Below are 19,916 nucleotides of genomic sequence, written 5' to 3'. Positions count from 1 at the left end.
AAAGTGCATATAGGATCTGTGAAAATTATGTCTTCATACAAGGAGCAATTATGAATGAAACTCATGAATATGAACACCAAGTGGGATCTCATTGCTCATGAAAACTGAAGTGAAATGGATCTTTAAATTAGATTTATTAGTGGAAACCAAAGAGTGTATCCTACCTCAGCAATTGAACTGGCAGCAATTCCTGCTGTTTTGGATTATGAAAGGTTGTCATACAATTGTCATATTGTGAAATGGTGCACTGTTGAAAATATGAAACACTATTGTGAATTACATAATCCAACTGCCATGATCTATGATTATCAATTTCATCATGGTGATGAAAAGGTAATATTTAATACATATTTTCATGTAATTGTGCAGAGATAAAAGAGAAAGACAGAATTTTTGACCTTGCATTAGATTGGTAAACTGTCTTTTGTTTGGAAACTCATTCATGTAGTAAGTTAAGGTACCTGAAAATATATTTGCTCAAATTCTAGAAAAAATGACATCCTTTCCTCAATATTTTTATAAAGTGTGAAATGAAGATGCAAATGACTTTGAGCTAACAACTAATTCAGCAAGCTACTTTGCAATACCAATATAGAATATTTTCTTAGTTATCCAAATTATAATCAACCCAGGATAAAGAATATAATGAACAATGTAAGATATCTGAGAAAACAAACTGGGAGAAACTGTATACTTCATGTTGGATTCAGTAACAGAATTTGATGGAAAACAATATTTTAGTCTCTTGGTTGGGCTGAAATTAGAAGAAGAATAAATGTGTCATGCAACACTTTCATTGTTGACAAAAGGTTTCATTTGACCTATTACTCTAGCATAGTGACAGAAAAGACAATATACACAGATGCAATTTAAATGGAAAAAGTTGCTATCTGAAGAAAATGAGGATGAAAAGTTCATCCTCCAAGTCACACATCTACTCTGAATTTACCATCTTCACTCAAACATGGTCCAAAAAGAAAATAAAATCACTAAACACAAAGGTGAAGACTGGCATTTCCTAACACACTTAAAGTCTACATTCATCCATGTCCCATAAGCTCAACTACATCCTACCATCCTATTCCTGTAACCTGAGTCATGTTGTTCAAAAAGCAGAATAAACATTTGTTTAAGTAAATATGCACTTGGTAGAAAATGCTAGTTTTTAATCATATAGAAAGATATTTTAACATTTTTAATAGATAAAGTTCATGCTGTAAAATTTTTTGTGAATCATAAAATTTTATTTGGATTTGGCCAGCATAACTGAAATTAGATCAAAGACTAATTTGCCACAAAATACCTGGAATGAATACAATTGATGTTGATTCTTTTTAGCATAGTATTTTAAATGACAATATAATTTGTGTATTTTATGCATTGTTGAAAAAAGAATTTTAAGGGAGTTATGTAGGCCCCATCCTCCAGTTCATGAGTTTACCTAATCTATGCAAAACCAATGAAGACATCAAGAGTATATGTCTGGTGCTTGTAATATTTTTATGAATGTTAACATTTTGATTTCTAACAAAACATAGTATAATAATTTAAAAAGTTCTAAGATAGAATCAAGAAATGGCTGAAGTTTAGGTCAGATTTCACAATTAATACCAATTAATTTGATAACCAAGCAATATCCTTTCTTACATGAGAATATAAGATTCTTCTTCAGTAACATAGTCCTAACACTTAGGCTGGCATGGTGGCTCACACCTGTAATTCCAGCTGCTTGTTAGACAGAGATGAAGAGGATTGTAGTTTCAAGGCTAGCCAAGGTAAAAAGTTAGCTAGATTCCATGTCAGTCAACAAACTAAGCATGTTGGTAAATGTGATCCTGGCTATGCAGGAGGTCATAGATGGGAAGATCGATTCCAGGCTGGCCCAGGCAAAACCATGAGAAACTACCTGAATTATAACTAAAGCTAAAATGAGCCACAGGTGTGGTATAGATGCTAGAGTGCTTGCTTTACAACTGTGAAGCCCTGAGTTCAAATTCTAGTTCTTCAGTAAATTATTACAGTATAATAACAATTACGCATTCCAAAAATATCCGGATCTTTGCAATATAATCATAATGCCCTATACAAACAAAAACTATCATCCCATTCTCTCACAACTCAATCATGATTTCTCTGTAAAATAGACAAATATAATGATATTTTTAACCTTTCTACACGAGTCCTCAGTGTGACATTTGCTGCCCAAGGCAAATGAGAAAATGAATCCACTATTGCTTTTCCTCTGTTGGGTGAGTTTTTCTCGTTCATCCCATTGCAAAAGTAAGTCGGCTTGAACATGAGATGAATTAAAGATGAACTGGTGACCTGAATCCAGGTGAAATGTGAAACAGGCTTTCTAAGAACAAGGATCTGTGCCCCTGAACGAGGGGCACTGTCCCTTCAACTTCATCTAGATTTTTTGTGGTTAGCAAGGCTCTAATACAATGTCAGGAACCTGACCTTTGAGTCCTGTTTTTGGTGTGCAGGGACTGAATAAATTTTATTATTATTATTTTAGCCAGAAGATTTTGTTTTTGGCTCCTTACTACCCAAACAGGTGTAGGTAAAATTTGTAAAATCAACATTTGGAATAAAAAGACAGTCAATGACACTCCAAGATTTGAAAGAACACCTCAATTGGTCTTTGCTCCCTCTGGTTACGTTTTATCCAGCAGCTGCACTGACATTCCCTTTCTTCTATCAAGCCTACAAAATCCCACAGCCATCCCTGGACCTGCTGAGGAATGAGTCCAGGGTCTCCATTCATTCTAACTAGCCAGGGCCCTCATCATGACCACTGATGCGACTCCTCGCTTTTCATCTCTGTGAATAAAACTGGCCAAGGCTTTGTTAGTTAAGCTCTCCTGGTTGACTGAGTACCACAGTAATATTTCCCGAAGATGTTCAGAGAGGAATTGAAAAGCCTCAGAGTAGGCAAAAGCATATAAAAATCAGTGAAGAGTGACAGACAAGTCATCCTGAGTCTGATTGCTTGCCCATATTTAAATGTCGAAATGGAAAATTCTCAATTCTTCCACAATGCAGCTACCTTCCTGGGACACATAAATCCAAAGGCAGTTAATGAAGCTGATCTAAGAGTCATGTTGGGACTGCAAATAAAAGATGCCAAGATAGTTTTGTAGTTCTTTAAGATTTGAAATCTCTCTGTTTTGGTCTAGACATGACATATATATATATATGAAATTTTAAATATTCATTTAACTAATGTAAGATAGCAAGTAGATCATTGAAATAATACATTAAGGTTTTTTAAAATCATGTTTTTCTGAACATAGAGGCACAGGCTTATAATCCTAGCACTCAAGTGACTTAACAAACAAAATTGTAAGTTAGGGTTAGCCTAGACTTCATAGTAAGACTTTCAAAAATAAAGCAAAAACTGCACAAAGATACAAAAGAACAACTTCAAACATATCATATTTTGATTACAAATTCACAAAGCTCATTCAGTTCTCCCCAACAGAAATCTATGTTGTCATCCTATTCCACTATTTCTCCACAAAGTTCTTATGTAATCTATATAAAAATCTTAAGAATTTATGCCACATTTGGATGTACTTTAAATGCTGGGAAATATTAGCCTGATAAGAACTGCCTTGCTTTCCTTGAGATTGGACCAATAACTTGTATGTGTGCATATATTTAAAAAATTCGACAAGAGTCCACAAAAGAACATGCCAACACTCTTATAATCATCATGCAAAATTAGCTACAATTAACAAGTTATCATATTTGCTTTAAATTAATTTTAATGAAAAAAATTAAAACACCAAAAATGGAGGATATTTTCATTAACTTCTTAAACCTGTTTCCAAAACTTGCTTCCCAGAGGGAAACATTAGTCTAAACTCAACATGTATTATTTTAACTCATTTTTTATGTATAATGAACATATAATATGAATGTTTAACACTATAGTTTTACTTGGCTTTTTAATGTGAATTCTCTTACAACATAGGAATACTATGGTTCAACTTAGTATTTATCAATATTGGCTCCAATGGATTGTTTTAGCTATTCATTTGGACTCTATGTAGTTGTTTGCTCAGTAAGGACAGTGTTCAATATCTATTTCACAATCTGTTTATTTATGTGTTTTCCACTGTGTTTTTAACTAATAATCATGCTGTAAATATGACTCTACAAGCATATGCTTACTGGTTTAGATATGGAACTTTTGTGGTTGGTTGTATTCTCAATTTTATTAGCATTTGTAAATATTTCTATAAAGTGTATCAGGTAAACTAAGATTTTCCCAGTAGTGCTTCAAAGCTCCAGTCATTTCACAATATCAACAGGAATTGGAAATTAGTAGTTTTTAATTCCATGAATATGGAATAGCATTACCTTGTTTTTTTCTGACTAATAATGAAATTGGACATCTCTTTCTGTAATTATTTTCCATGTGACTTTCCTTTACTGTGAAATGCTTCATCAAATGCAGTGCTCATATTGAACCATGTGATCTTTCTGTATTAACTAAGGAAGCTCTTTTTATGTTTGGGTACTAACCATTTCTTAATGAAAAGCAGCTTTAATGACATTTTACCATCTGCCACTTGTGTGGGTTTGGACTGTAGAAATTTTAGCAGTAAACAGATTTTAATTTTTTCATTTTTCTCTCAGGGTTGTCCTATGTTTATACTTTTTACACAATTATTTTCATTAAATTTTACAAAGATAGTCACCTCTGTTTTACGTATTTTGTTATTCATTGTCTATGTTGTTATTCTTCATTTTCACCTGTAGTTTTTGGATTAAAAATGATCTTTCTTTTCTATTTGGAAAACCAAAATTTTCTTGAATAGTTGTTCATATAGTGTTTCAAATGCACAATTATAAACTCCTTCTAAGCTTAATATTCCTACTTTATATGTTATTCAGTATAGTTTTAGTTCTTTGAAAATTCTAATTCCTTTTTTTAGAGGAAGCTCCAGCTTTACTATTTCTGCTCATGTATATGCCACATAGAATTCTACAGAATTAATTATCTTCTGATTGCTTTGTTCAGTGTAATTATAACAATTCCTGTTTTGCGTCAAATGTTACATTGCTATTAGGATAGCCAATATGCCAATACATTTTAGTGGGTGCATTATACACCTAAGCCTTTCTGAGCTATTGACAAACTCTTCTTTCCTTTTGCACATCATCTACTATTAACAACACTTTCTTTTTCCAGTGTTTGTGAATTTTTTTAATTGAACTTATTGATGCTTAGTTATATTGATTAAATTTCATTTTATATACTTAATTTTCATTTGTGGAATATAGGTAGGTCTATTTTGGTTTTATTTGTGGAATACGGTTAAGTATATTTTTGGTTTATTTATTTTTATTTTTTGTCAGTCTGGGCCTGGGCACTGTCCCTCAGCTCTTCAGCTCAAGGCTAGCACTCCACCACATGAGTCACAGCACCACTTCTGGTTTTTCACGTGATTTATTGGAAATAGGAGTCTTATGGACTTTCCTGCCCAGGCTGGCTTTGAGCCATGATCCTCAGATCTCAGCCTCCTTAGTAGCTATGATTACAGGCATGAGCCACCAGCTCCTGGCTCTATTTTTCATTTTTTAAGTACTTATACAAAGGAGTTGTCATTCAACAAAGCAGTTTATGAATAAAATGCACTTTGATCAATGTCACCTTTTTCAATATTCTTTCTCACCCCTCACAAACCTAGCCTTCTCTTGCTTTTCTTAATGTTGTAAGACATACATTGGATTCTTGATTACATTATCTCCCCTTCTCTTCATTCATCTTCCACTCCTCCTTGACCTCACACCATTCCTTTCAAATACCCATTTCCTGCTGTTTATTTTATTATACTTTGGCTTTACCTAATGAATTCAAGAGATTTCTCCCTTGAATCTACTTATTTCAGTGAACATTTGCATACCACCCAACATATTCACTTACAATTTTATAAATGAATTCTATTTCATATATGAGAGAAATATACAACCTTTGTCTCTCTAGGCATGACTTACTTCATGTAATATAATTTTCCAGGTCTTTCCATTTCTTTGTAAATGATATTATATTATTATTTCTAATGGATGAGTAAAATTGTATATATATATATATACCACATTCATCTACTGATGGGCATCTGGGCTGATTCCATACCTTGGTTTGGTACTGATACAAAAACATGCCCAAGGACCAATGGATCAGAATGGAAGACCAAGAAATAAACCCACTGACTTATAATCATCTAATATTCAATAGGGAAGTCCAAAACATAGGCTGAAAGAGAGCCTCTTCAATAAATGATGCTGGAAAACTGGATATCCACATGCAAAAAGCTGAAACTGGATCCCTATCTATCAACTTACATCAACATTAATTCAAACTGGATGAAAGACCTCAGTGTAAGACATGAAACTATTACAGGAAAGAGTAGGATAAACATTAAACTCCTTGACACAGGTAGAAAATTTCAGAGTAAAGACCTAGAAGGACAACAAATCAAAGAAAAATTGATAAATGAGATTGCATCAAAAAACTTTCTTCATGGTAAAGGACATAGCCAACATGTTAAAAATACAGCCTACAAAAAAATAGGAAAAGGTTTAATCAGTTATACATCATACAATGGCCTAATATCCAGAATATACAGAGAGATTAAAATCTAAGCCCTTAACAATCAACAAACAAATTAATAAACTAGCTGATGAACTACATAGAGACTTTTCAGAAGAAGAAGTAAAAATGACCAACAGACATGTGGAAATGCTCATATCTGGCTATAAAAGAAATGCAAGCCAAAACAACACTGAGATTCCACCTCATTCCAGTTTGAATGACCACTATCAAGAATACATTTAATAACAAATGCTGGCATGGATGTGGCCAAAATGTTGGTGGGAATGTAAACTTGTCCAACTACTCTGGAAAGCAGAGTGGACATTCTTCAAAAAAGTAAACATGGAACAACTCTGTGATACATTGATTCCACTCCTGGGCATTTATTCAAAAGATTACAAGCCAGAATAAAATAAAATCAGCAGCACAACCATTTTTATTTCAACACTAAACTTTATTTCAAATATTGGCATTTAGTTAACATTGATTAAATTCATTTCAAATAACAGAATACATGCTTTATTATCTGATAGGAAATATTTAAATGTTTTTTTCATCTAATAGTTTTCCTACTGCTCAAGAAGCAAAGATACATACACACGCACACACACACACACACACACACAGAAGAGAGAGAGAGACAGAGACAGAGACAGAGACACAGAGAGAGAATTTCCATTTGTAATTCTACCTCATTAACTTGGTGTCTCGTCAATTAAATGTATTTGAAATGTTTCCTTGTTACCTCATATCTGTAACATGGAGAGTATAAAACTTATTTTTCACAGTGCATGTAAAATTGAAATATTGTGTGTGAAAACACAAAATAACAAGTGGCAGGCTAAAAATAAGGACTTGTTAAATACTAATTTTAGTCCTTATTGATACAACTATAAATTATATTTTGTTGGTATCAGCACAGGTGCTGTAGTTGTTTTCATTTGGGAAGTATATTAATTGTTTATCTTTTATCTCCTCTCCTGCATCCCCAACTATCCTCAGAACTCTAGAAAGTTACTCCAGGTTTTCCAGACATTTTGGTGTGTCATTGATTTCAGCATTCTTTGCTGTAGGTATGGTTCCTTTCTTCCTCTGAGAACTGACTCACTTCTTGCTTCACTCTCAAATCTCTGCAACATTCCTACTTGTTTCATCTATTAAGCCAGACTACAGCACTGTTTATATCATTACAGTATTATTACACATATCATTAATAACTAATGATGATTGAATGCTTAATTACTTATATAACATTGTGAAATAATGAAGAATTAAAGAATTCTTAGGTTTAGAGGGTGTATTACTACACCTCCTCACAGTTGTATATGAGTATATGCATCAATTGTTGACCTGTGGTAACAAGCTAAAACTGCTTTACTGTTTTCAAAGAGATAATGTATACATCCATTGAAAATCCAAGGAAAAGAAATAGAAATAGTCTGAACATGATTATGTTTTTTGGCACATTATTTTTGGCCTAGCATCACAAGTTATATGGTTTTAGGCTATGTATTACAACACATTATACATTATCACTAATCCTAAATCCACCAGTCCACCCACCTACCCAACTACCACACCAAGTAAAAGGAAAATGGAGACAAGAAAGAGGAGTAGGAGGAGGAAGAGGTAGGAGAAAACAGAAATTTAAAAATCTTCAAGGGTTGATAGGGCTCGAATATCTATGAGTGCTTGTGAAATTTGCTATTTTCATTAGCCTCCGTCATCTCCTTATTTTCCTGAACAGCAGGACGTGCCATCTTTAGCCTTAATTGGTATCTCACCCTCAGAAATTACTATTGAATTTTCTACTTAGCTGACATATTTGAAGAGTGTTGGCACCAATATTTGAAAAGAAGCTTTAATCTCATGAAGGTGATGAAATGCTGTCATCTTTAGACAAAGTATCTGTCATAAAGCATTCTGAACAATACAACAAAGGAATTGGTTGCCTTTGGGGGCTCCCACTTGGTTTTATCTTTGAACCTCCATAATGCTCTCATCTTCCTTGTATGCCAGAGATTTATCTGCTATTGATTTATTTATCTGCTATTTATTCATATTTATAAATATACTCAAAATTTTGAGTATAAATAGCATTACATTCTCACACGTATTTGTGAGATGTGATACATATGTATGTAGCTAACACATCTATGTGAGATGTAAGTCACTTTAAAACAGGATAGATTCTGACATTAATTATTAGATCTGTGATTACTGTCAAATGTTGTCTTTCTTAGATGTTAGAAATTTAAGAAGCTTCTGAAATGATGCTTCTTTAAATGATCAAGGATCCTCCATGGAATTTTGTCTCCAGTGATAGGAATTAATTACTTAATTCATGGCTACTCTGTTCATTAAACAATGTTAATATGTTAAAACTTTTTTTGTTAGAATTGAGGTAAAGTTAAGTCAGATATGTATCTTCACAATACCTATTAGTGATGCATGCTGCTTAATTGACTACAGCCTCATTTTCTCTGTTTTTATTTTGAAATGCTTATACAACATACTAACAGATCTTTAAAGTATAAAATGATCAAATAATCAGAATTTATTCTGGTAGAAAACTATCTGGTTGAGTGTTCAGATGTGAAGGAAGATTAGCATCAAGATGAAGTATATAATCTTTAAAATAAGATACAGACTTGCTAAATCATGCATGCATAGGCACATATAAAGGTACTTATGACTTTCTATAGAACTATACTATAGAAAGCATGAACTCTGTTCCAGAGTTTTCAGACAAGGGAAGCAGTTTTTGGACTGAGAGAATTGGGGGATTTTGAATATTAAAATTATATTTAAATCACATCCTAAATCAGCATTAAGTTTCAAGTAGAAGAAATGGATTTTGAGAAAACAGGCTATTTCTATGCTACTATTAAAGATACATTTGAGAATTCCCAAGACATTTTCAGGGACCACTAAGCACTTCAATTTTAGAACTATAATTTGGTTGATTTGCAGAAGGGGAAAATATAGGCTTAGAACATAAGGAAAAGCCAAGAGCACTAGTTTAGGAAGTTCTGATTTTATCAGAAAGACTGATAGAAACTTTGAAAGGTTTTAGTCAAAGGAGACTTTATTTCTTAAAAGATCAAGTTTGTTGTTTTGTGAGAATTTGGTTGTGGGAAGCATACTGAAGATAAGGTAGAAGATCAAGTAGAAGTCATAAGGACAGCCATAGGAAAGGTACTACAGGAAAATCATTTCAGCAGAGTTTCATCAATGCTTACATAACAGGCATTGCACAGATAAGAAAAAAAAAAAAACAGTGGATTAAGAAAAACTACAACTCCAAATTTTCAGACATTGCTGTGAGCCAGAATACATCTATCTAGCTAGCTAGCTAGTTTTTATTTGTTTAGAATGCTAATAATGCTTTAGTGTCAGAAATTTCTTTTTGTCACAGTAAGCAACCTTCTGAACTCAGTACTTTAAGGCTAATATATCATTTCTATTCCTTCAAATATCCAGTGTGTTTTCCAGTTTCATGATTCCTGATGTATGAATCTTGTTCTATGACCCCCCAGATGGTTTTTGAATGACATACATCAAGACAAAATATAAACTCAAAAACTGTCATGATATTATGTAGCTTCCTTTTAAAGGAAATTCTGAAAGTTCTCACATAAAATCGCTTTAGTATTAGTAAGTAGAAACTTGTCATATGGTCCAATCTAAAGGACCAGGGAAACTGAGAAACGTTCTTAAATATAAATCTCTACCTTACTCTTTTGCTAGTTGGGACCCAGTTGTGTCTCTACATTTTCTATCTATATATTTTGAAGCTTTCTCACCTGAAGGAATGATAATAACTGTAGCTATATCACAAGTTGTTAGGTAGATAAAATGAATTAGAGCAAGTGAAGATCCTAGAGTGGCTCTTGACAAGGGGCATAATAGACCTATTTTATTTGTTTTTTGACCATAACCAGTAAATAAAGGCTATTTACACTGTAGCTTTACATCTTGACTTGTAGATTATTCCACCTAACAGCTAATCTACGAGGGATGATGGTAGAAGTCCACGGGAGTATTGCCTCCCACTCTTGTCCCATAATCTAGGCACTGTGATATATGAGAAGTTCTTTGCAGTAATTTAGCATTACCTTGTGACATTCACAAAGAGATCTTGTTAAATTTGTTGCCCCTTTCCCTCATTTTTCCTACTTTCCCTTCCCCTGCATGTTGTACAGATCATTTCAAACATATTGTCTTGTATATATCGCTGTTGCATTGGTTCCCCCTTGTCCTTTGTCTCACCATTCTGTTGCTCCCCTTTCCCTTCCCTAATTCAAATAAACATATATGCAATACCAGGGTTCCAAACTCAAATACAGTGACAACAAGGTATACCATAGAGGGAAGAACATACAAAAGAAACAAAAAATTACATAGTACATTAAAACAACAAAAACAAAGAAAAACCTCTTGTGCCCATGCCTTGAAGTTTATTTTGCCTAGCGTCATCTTATATGATCATATGCATATAGCTATTGAGCTATCCTGCTAATCTGCTAAGATTATCCCAGATGTATACTAATTATTGCGAATAAGGGAAACCATGGGACCTATGTTTCTTTGGGTCTGGCTTACTTCACTTAATATGATTTTTTCCAAGTCTTTCCATTTCCTTACAAATAGGGCAATGCCATTCTTTCTGATGGAAGCATTGAATTCCATTGTATATAGATTTAATGTGTTTTTTCAGAGACCATACCTACTAAAAAACAGATACAGACATGAATTGCTCCTAATGCAGAAGTTCACAAAGCTTAGTCTTGAATCCTTTAATATGTAATTTCTAGCCATAGGATTATAAAAAATAATAATATAAAATCACTTTGTAGCTTACAATAAGTAATAAGACCTATGACTAATTATAGGCCATACCATTCAAGTTCTGTCAGACAAATCATAATTGCCTAGCAGGATAGACCTGAATAAAATGCCTTGTTCTACATATGTGTGATTTTCCTACAGATAAATAAAAGAGTATAACCACACAAAGGAAATATGCACAGATACAGTGTATATATGAATACCCCAAAGTTGAATCAGTTAATTTGACTTCCCTTATTTTATCCAGTAGCCTCTATGATCTGCACATATTCAGACACATTAAACTTATTGGAAAGTGTATCTTTCAAACTAAATTCAAAGAAGGAAGTTAAGGTAGAAGAGTCTTGAAGCACTTACCTAATTAAAAATCTCTAGATCACAGTGCACTTTTTAAGAAATACAATGGCAAGCATTGTGCTTGCTGTGGTGCTATGGTGAAGTATAGCACAGAATATATTTGGGGAACCTTGCTTCTATTCAGTCTTAGCAGTTTAGAAGGAGTTAAATCATTGACATGTTAGATTCCAAGGGCCTGTACAGACACAGTCTCAGAACTTGGCAGCTTTCTCCCAGTCTTTTAACACCAAAACCATGCTTATGTTCAAAATGATAATTAGCACCATCAGAAATGTTCTCAGCTAAAAGCAGGACATTCATCTGTTGTTTTCATTTAACTTTCTTTGGGGCCTTTGCTAACTCAATGACAAAGTTCTATTTTTATTATTTTTGACAGATTAGTCTAGAGATTGTGTTACTCAGGGGAAATTTATACACCTATTTTAAGTTTAATTACTTAGCTTTGTATTAAAACTGCCAGACACAGTGGAGGCAACACTATTGAACATTTTGTTATTTTGATGAAGTTCTTAACACTTTCCCTCCTTTTTTCTTCTCTTTCTTTTGTGTTTTCTCTGCTTCTCAGTGTAAATATTTGGCATTTGTAAATCCTTTATTTTACTGGGAAGTGGCATTTATACAACTCTATGTAGTACATTGAAGTAATTTTGTATGTGTATGTGGTGTATACAACTCTAGGGTAAAAAGCATCACTATTTCTTCAAACATTAAGCTCTTGTTGTTGCTGTTGTTCGTTGTGGGGCTTATACTCAGGACCTGGGCAATGTTCTTGAACTTTTGTGTATAAGGCTAGTGCTCTACCACTTTGAGCCACAGCTCCACTTCCAGTCATCTGGTAGTTAATTGGAGATAAGAGTCTCAAAGCCTTTCCTGCCTGGTCTGGCTTCAAACTGCAATTCTCAGATCTCAGCCTCCTGAATAGCTAGGATTACAGGTTTGAGTAACCAATGCCCAGCTTTATAGTCATTTTTATTTTTGAGAATTTTATCCTCTTCTTTTGTAGTAATTTATAAATATATGAAACCATTTATCAAAGCATAAGGACCCCAGGTTATTCTCTTTCAAGTTTATATTATAAACTCCCAATTAAATGAGCTAAAATACTTGTATTTTCTTCATGCTTTGTAAGCATCTATTTTTATATTCATCTTTTATTTCTATAAATGAATTAATCACAATTACTCCTTTCTCCTCCAGTTTTTTTGCAATCATAATTAACAAAGCTCTTGCATTGTATTGTTAGAACTTCAGCATTTTTAGTAATTATTAAAGTTTATTATGTTTGTTTGGTTGCTTTTCTCTTTCTTTCTTTCCTTCTTTCCTTCTTTCTCTCTCTCCTTTCATTCTTTCTTTCTTTCTGTCTCTCTCTTTCTCCTTCCCTTCCTTCCTTCCTTCCTTTTCTCTCCTTTCATTCTTTCTTTCTTTCTGTCTCTCTCTTTCTCCTTCCCTTCCTTCCTTCCTTCCTTTTCTTCCTTGCATGTTTGCTTACTTGTTTCTTTCTTCTCTCTCCTTCTTCTCTATTTCTTATATTTAAATATTCATTTTTTGTTTCTTCTAATATAGCATGAAGCATATATCACACAGTCAATAAGTGACATCACATAAGCAAGAACTGAGAAATCTTTTTGGGAGAAAACATTAGAATAAGCCATATTTCTTAAAATGCTAACAGTCAAGTACTAAGTAGAAACCTACTATGTCTTCAGCACTAATTAAAACATAATTGGTTGGAAAGTTCATGACTAGAAACACCTCTATGATGCAGAAACAAATTGATATACAAATGACCTTAAGGTTGAAGTTAAGATTTGTTTCACTTTTAAGGGTCAAATTGACCACTTTCAATCTGTGTATGCAATATTCATTGAAATACCATCATACTTCAGTGAGATAGAGAAAGCAGTCTCCAGCTTTGCACTCAGTTTAAGTAGGCTTCTTGAGACACGTTTCATGGGTATTTCAGATTTGTGTGCACTTCTTGTGATTTAACAAACAAATCCCTGTGTTATTCATCCTTCTGTCTTTTGTTGACCAAGGTCACTCTCTCCATTCAGACTTTTCCTCTTGGGTAGAAAAATATCCTTACATGTGGTCCTGGGGGGGCTGGTTATTAAATAATTATCAAGCTTTCTTGCTTGTTGTTGCATTTGCTACTTCACTTCTGCTCACTCTTTCCTCTTGAAGCTCACTCTTTCCCTGATTTTCTTTCTCCCACTTTCCCTCCCTCAGTCCTTCTCTCTCTTTTCCCTCTGCCAGCTGAGTCACATCCATGATTTTAGAACTTGCTTTGAGATCCATGTTAGTAAGTACTCTATTGTCCTCCGTATATCTCTAGGAAATATATATTAGTTTGACTGAGGAGTGTCCATGGAGCTGTTCTTAAGGGGCTCGAGGTAAATATCCCCTACCTATATTCACATTTAAAAGAACAAATACATCAGCGAATGCACTGAGCATCGATATCATTAGCCTGAAAATGTTCCTGAAGAGAAGAGCTTCCATTTAAGTACATAATTAGATAATGACAAAAATAAAAAGTAGGTTATTAACCATGAGGTAATAAGGGCCAATTTTAGTTTTTCCTACTCTACTTGGCTCCTCATTCTTCAAGGTAGCTCTTAAATTAAACAAACAAACAAAGAAAACACCTTAAGAAAGACAAATTGAAAAGGAAAGACATCATTTATCAGGAAAGAGCATTTCTGCCTAATGGCCCCTTGAGTAAAGTGTTTCTTTAGGACATCACAGTTTGTGTGAAGACAGATTTAAAGGCCAGGACATCCATTAGAAATACAGAGTCCTCCTACCTAATCATTCTTTGTACAGCTTCTTTTAGCAAGATAAAAATATCATCAAAATAGAAAATGAGTCTTGCCAAACAATTTCAACATGTCGCTTAGGCCACTAACTCAATACTGTCAGACAGAGAATTTTGGAGTCCCTGGTCAAGTTGGGAAAGATTGCAGTATATTTCACTTGGTCTGTTTCTGTCAACAATGCTGATTTAAAGAGATAGACAACAGCAAGGAATACATCTGTTCTAAAACATCAGCACTGGTCATGATGATTAAAATGTAAATGACTAAAAAAGGAGTGGCATAATTATCTATTTTCTCTTTCCTAAACTGCTGTTTCACATATTTATATTACCAGTATGTATATAAAATATATAAATATATTTATTTATTTTATATGTGCATATATTTGAATGGATAGATATATATCACATATACAAGTATATTCATGGATGAAATCTTTGTCATCTCTGCCTTGTAATTTGAGAAATTTTCTCTTTTAATCTCTATTCTGTGAGAGTATTATCAAAGGTGGCGATTCTATTCTATTCTCTTCCATGTTCTCATAATCTCTAGGCCTCATCTCAGTCACTTCATTATTTTCTATGTAAAACATGTGACAGTTTTTTAACTCTTTCTAGAATGGGAAACTAAAAGTTGTATTTCTACGACTATGAAATTTATTTTACTTTTTGTAAGCTGCCAGAACTTGGAACAATAAGTGACCTATTTTCAGCTCTCCATATTCATTCTCCCTGATAATGCTGCCTTTTAGTGACCTACAGATTTTCTTGATTCCTCATATTCATTTACCTGGTTCAAAAATATTTTCTTTATTTTCTGTAGGTTCTTCTCGGAATTAAATGAAAATTGCTTTCTTCATTTCTTGTACCTGTTCAAAGCTCTTAGATTTGTTTCAATGAACAATGCTTTGGCTTTCTTGGTCAAGGGTCTAGGAGTCCAACTGTCTCTACATAATTAACTCCACTTCTGAGTGTAGTCTGTTCCTTTCAGCTCTTGTGTGGTGGCCTCTCGATAGTAGAACTCTTAGTTGCTGACTATTCTGAGAACTTTTCCACCCACCTCACCTCTGATGTCTCTTAAAGGATGACTGCATGTTTAGGTGTCCCAGAAGACTGATCTGTTTTCTTTTCTTTTCTTTTTTTTTTGTCTTTTATTTTTATTGATCAGTATCTGAGTCTTTAGTTGAATTCCTCAATTCAACATTCTCAGAGAAAGATGTGTAAAATTATCCTTTTGGTAAAATACCCCCAAATGTTACTTCTTAATGTACATCATTCGCCATTCTCTAATTATTTCCACTGTTGTTTGTGTGTTTCTCTCCTATTTCTACATTTCTCTGTTGTTTTTTTATGTCACTTTCCTACATATTTGTAAAGACAGACTATGCAAAAAAAAAATCTCAATTGCAACTAGTCCACTAAGGTTATGGTCATTTCCTTAATTCATTCATTGAAGGTAATTGTAAACTACCAGGTTAAGCTTTGGAAAAGACCATGCAGCCAATTGAATTATATTGTCGACCATTATTTCTCCATGATAAAATAATACCTTTCCTGGGCTGGGAAGGTGGCTTAGTGGTACAGTGCTTACCTTGCATGCATGGGGCCCTGGGTGCAATTCCTCAGTACCACATAAGCAAAAAGAAAACAAGCCGGAAGTGGCCTTGTGGCTCAAGTGGTAGAGCGCTAGCCTTGAGCTGAAGAGCCGAGGGACAGTGCCCAGGCCCAGAGTTCAGGCCCCAAGACCGGACCAAAAATAAATAAATAAATAAATAATACCTTTCCTGACTCGGAATATGGACGAATCCACAGCAAGGGACACAGTATTATATATATATATATATATATATATATATATATATATATATATATATATATATATAATTATTATAATTATATATATCGTATATGTATATATCATAGTAATACACTCCATGACACAATATTATCTTAATGGGCACAGCACTATAATTCATGGTTGCTAAAAGGCAAGAGTAGCAAATAGACAAGAATTCCTCTCTGGCCTAGGGAATTTCATGGCTATCACTAAATCAATTCCTTACTAAAGTTTCACTTCTCAGATCCTGGAGGAAACAATAAAATCTCATGTAAAGACTTGATGTCTATCTCAGGACATCACCACCAGAAAATGAGAGGCTGTGACAAATCCTCTTAAATTTCTACTTGTATATTTGTACAAAATTTGATCACTAAAATTCAATTCTATATTTAAAATAATCATAGATACAGAGTCTTCTTTTAATCTACATTTTGATTGAGATTTATCTTTTAGTTAGAAGAAAAATTATTTTAGCCTGAAATAAAATTAAAATAGCTTCTGTTATGGGTTGCTTAGTGTGGTTTCTTTTACATATAATTATAGCAAACAGATCAAAACTAAGATTAAAAACTATAAATTTCATGAAGTACATAAATATGTAGAATTAACAAAATAATTACCAGTAGACTGAATCTTAAAGTTATTTCACCCTCAAAAAGTCCCACGCAAAACCAATACCAAAAGGGAACTTATCAAGCATTAAACAACAACAGATGCTGGAGGGGATGTGGCCAAAACAGAAACCTACTACACTGTTGGTGGGAGTGTAAACTTGTTCAATCACTTTGGAGTCTTTTTTTTTGGGGGGGGGGGTCCGGTCGTGGAGCCTGAACTCTGGGTCTGGGCGCTGTCCCTCAGCTCTTCAGCTCAAGGCTAGAGCTCTACCACTTGAGCCACAGCACCACTTCTGGCTTTTTTCTTTTTGCTTATGTGGTGCTGAGGAATCGAACCCAGGGCCTCAGGCATGCAAGGCAAGTGCTTTACCACTGAGCCACCTTCCCAGCCCCCAAACTTGTTCAATCACTTTGGAAAGTAGTATGGAGGTTCCTCAAAAGACTGCACATAGATCTCCCCTATGACCCAGAAATCCCACTTTTGGGCATTTACCCAAATGATCACAACAAACACCATACATCTACCAGCACTATTGTTTATTACAGCATTATTTACCATGGCTAAGATATGGAACCAACCCAAATGCCCCTCAGTAGATGAATGGATCAAGAAAATTCATCTATCTATCTATCTATCTATCTATCTATCTATCTATCTATCTATCTATCTATCTATCTATCTATCTATCTATCTATCTATCTATCTGTCTGTCTGTCTATCTATCTATCTACCTACCTACCTATCTCTATATCTATATGAATTCTATGCTTCCATCAGAAAGAATGACACTGCCCCATTTGTTAGGAAATGGAAAGACTTAAAAAAAATCATATTAAGTGAAGTACACTAGGTCTAAAGAAACACAGGTCCCATGGTTTCCCTCATTTGCAATAATTAGTATACATCTAGGATAATTTTAGCAGATGAGCAGAATAGATCAATAGCTACATACATATGACCATATAAGATGATGCTAAGTGAAATGAACATGGACACAACAGGTTTTTCTTTGCTGTTGATGTTGTTTTTAACATACTGTTTGCTTTCTTGTTTCTTCTGTCTGTTCTTTCCTCTATGGTTTATCCCCTGTTGTCACTGTATTTGATTTTGATACCCTGGGTATTGCATATATATATATATATATACATATATATGTATATATATACACATATATATATACACATATACATATATATATATTTCAATTAGGAAAATGAAGAAGAACAACAAAAAGGTGATACAAAGGACCAAGGGTGAACCAATGCAACAGTGATATACACAAGATAATATGTTGGCAATGATATGTACAACTTGGGGCGGGGAGAGAAAGTGGGAGAAAAATGAGGGAGGAGCTAACAAGTTTGACAAGAAATGTACTTATTGCTTTACTTATGTAACTGTAGCCCCCCTGTTTATCACCTTGACAATAAAAAATGCAAAAGAAAGAAAAAAGAAAGAAAAAAGGAAAAAAGAAAGTCAACTTTAAAGTATTAAATAAATAATTCATAATACAAAGTGCATATTTTTCTAATCACAAACATGCTAGCTTTAGCTGATTTCAGAACTGAGCAAATGTTTTTATAATTACAATATTATAATTATAATTTTATAATTATAATTGTAGTTCAGTATCTTTTATTGAGAGACATAAAACTCCTAAACAAAATACTATTAATCTATCATGATTCATGGTGGATTCAATAATGAGCAAGAATAGTTGCTACCAGAAGATCAATTTAACAAATTTCCTACTCCATATTTAGTAAGATAATAAATAAATAAATTGTTTCTTTGAATGAAATAATTCAATCTATTCCTTTCCATAAACAGTATGATTTCTTATGTAGCAAATTTTAGAAATCTGCCAGATTTTAAATTAATGTTTAAATGAGCAAGTTTGTGACATATAAAAATCAAATTGTCTTTATGCTAAAAAGGTACAACCAGAAAAATCATATGTTAAAGCTACAACAGTAGCAAAAACATAAATTCTTAAGGATAGATTTAGCTAAATGTGTATGAAACTGTAGTTTCCTATAAATTATAAAATATTAATGGTTATAATTAGATTAAAATAAATAAGGAGTCATACCACATCCATAAAATTAATGTTATTATTAGTACAATTTTCAATTATGTCCATCTTTTCAATATATTCAATCATTCTTAAAATATCTTTAAATATTTTTGCATTAAGATATCCTGAATGTATATGTAATATAAGATTTTGATTGACCAAACAATATTGAAATATAAGAATGTAATTGGAAGAATAATGATATTTAATCTTAAGGCCAAGTATAAAGCTACACAAATCAATACACAGTAGCATAAAGAAAATGTACAAAGCACATGTATGTGTGTGTGTGTGTGTGTGTGTGTGTGTGTGTGTGTGTGTGTGTGTGTGTGGTCAATTTTTTATAATCAAATTTATGCCAATGAGAAAAATATTATTAGTAACTATTGCTTGAAAATTAGGAGGTGTGTCGATTAAAAATGTGAGACTCAAACCATTAACATCAAACATTATTTTTTTAATTGTAAAAATGAATAATATTCATAAAGATAAGCATTAAGATTGTTTCTAACTAAAACATTTAAAAGATTAAATACATTGGATATACAAAGATCTCAGGATAGGATATACTAAAGATAAAAGTCAAAATATTAGACTTGTAATTTAAAAAGTACTATTATTAAAATATAAAATTAAAAAAATTCCAGACTGGGTGAAAATAATTGCCATATATCATCTGTGAGTCATTTTTTCTATCTTTAGAAAAAGTACTTGAGATAATCAGCTTATAATGATGAAAGATTTACTTGGC

Source organism: Dipodomys merriami, unplaced genomic scaffold, assembly GCF_024711535.1.
Source record: "Dipodomys merriami isolate MVZ:Mamm:240054 unplaced genomic scaffold, mDipMer1.0.p SCAF_17, whole genome shotgun sequence".
In the NCBI taxonomy this organism is placed as follows: domain Eukaryota; kingdom Metazoa; phylum Chordata; class Mammalia; order Rodentia; family Heteromyidae; genus Dipodomys; species Dipodomys merriami.
The sequence above is the reverse complement of the archived record's forward strand: the minus strand, read 5'-3'. Positions refer to the sequence as shown.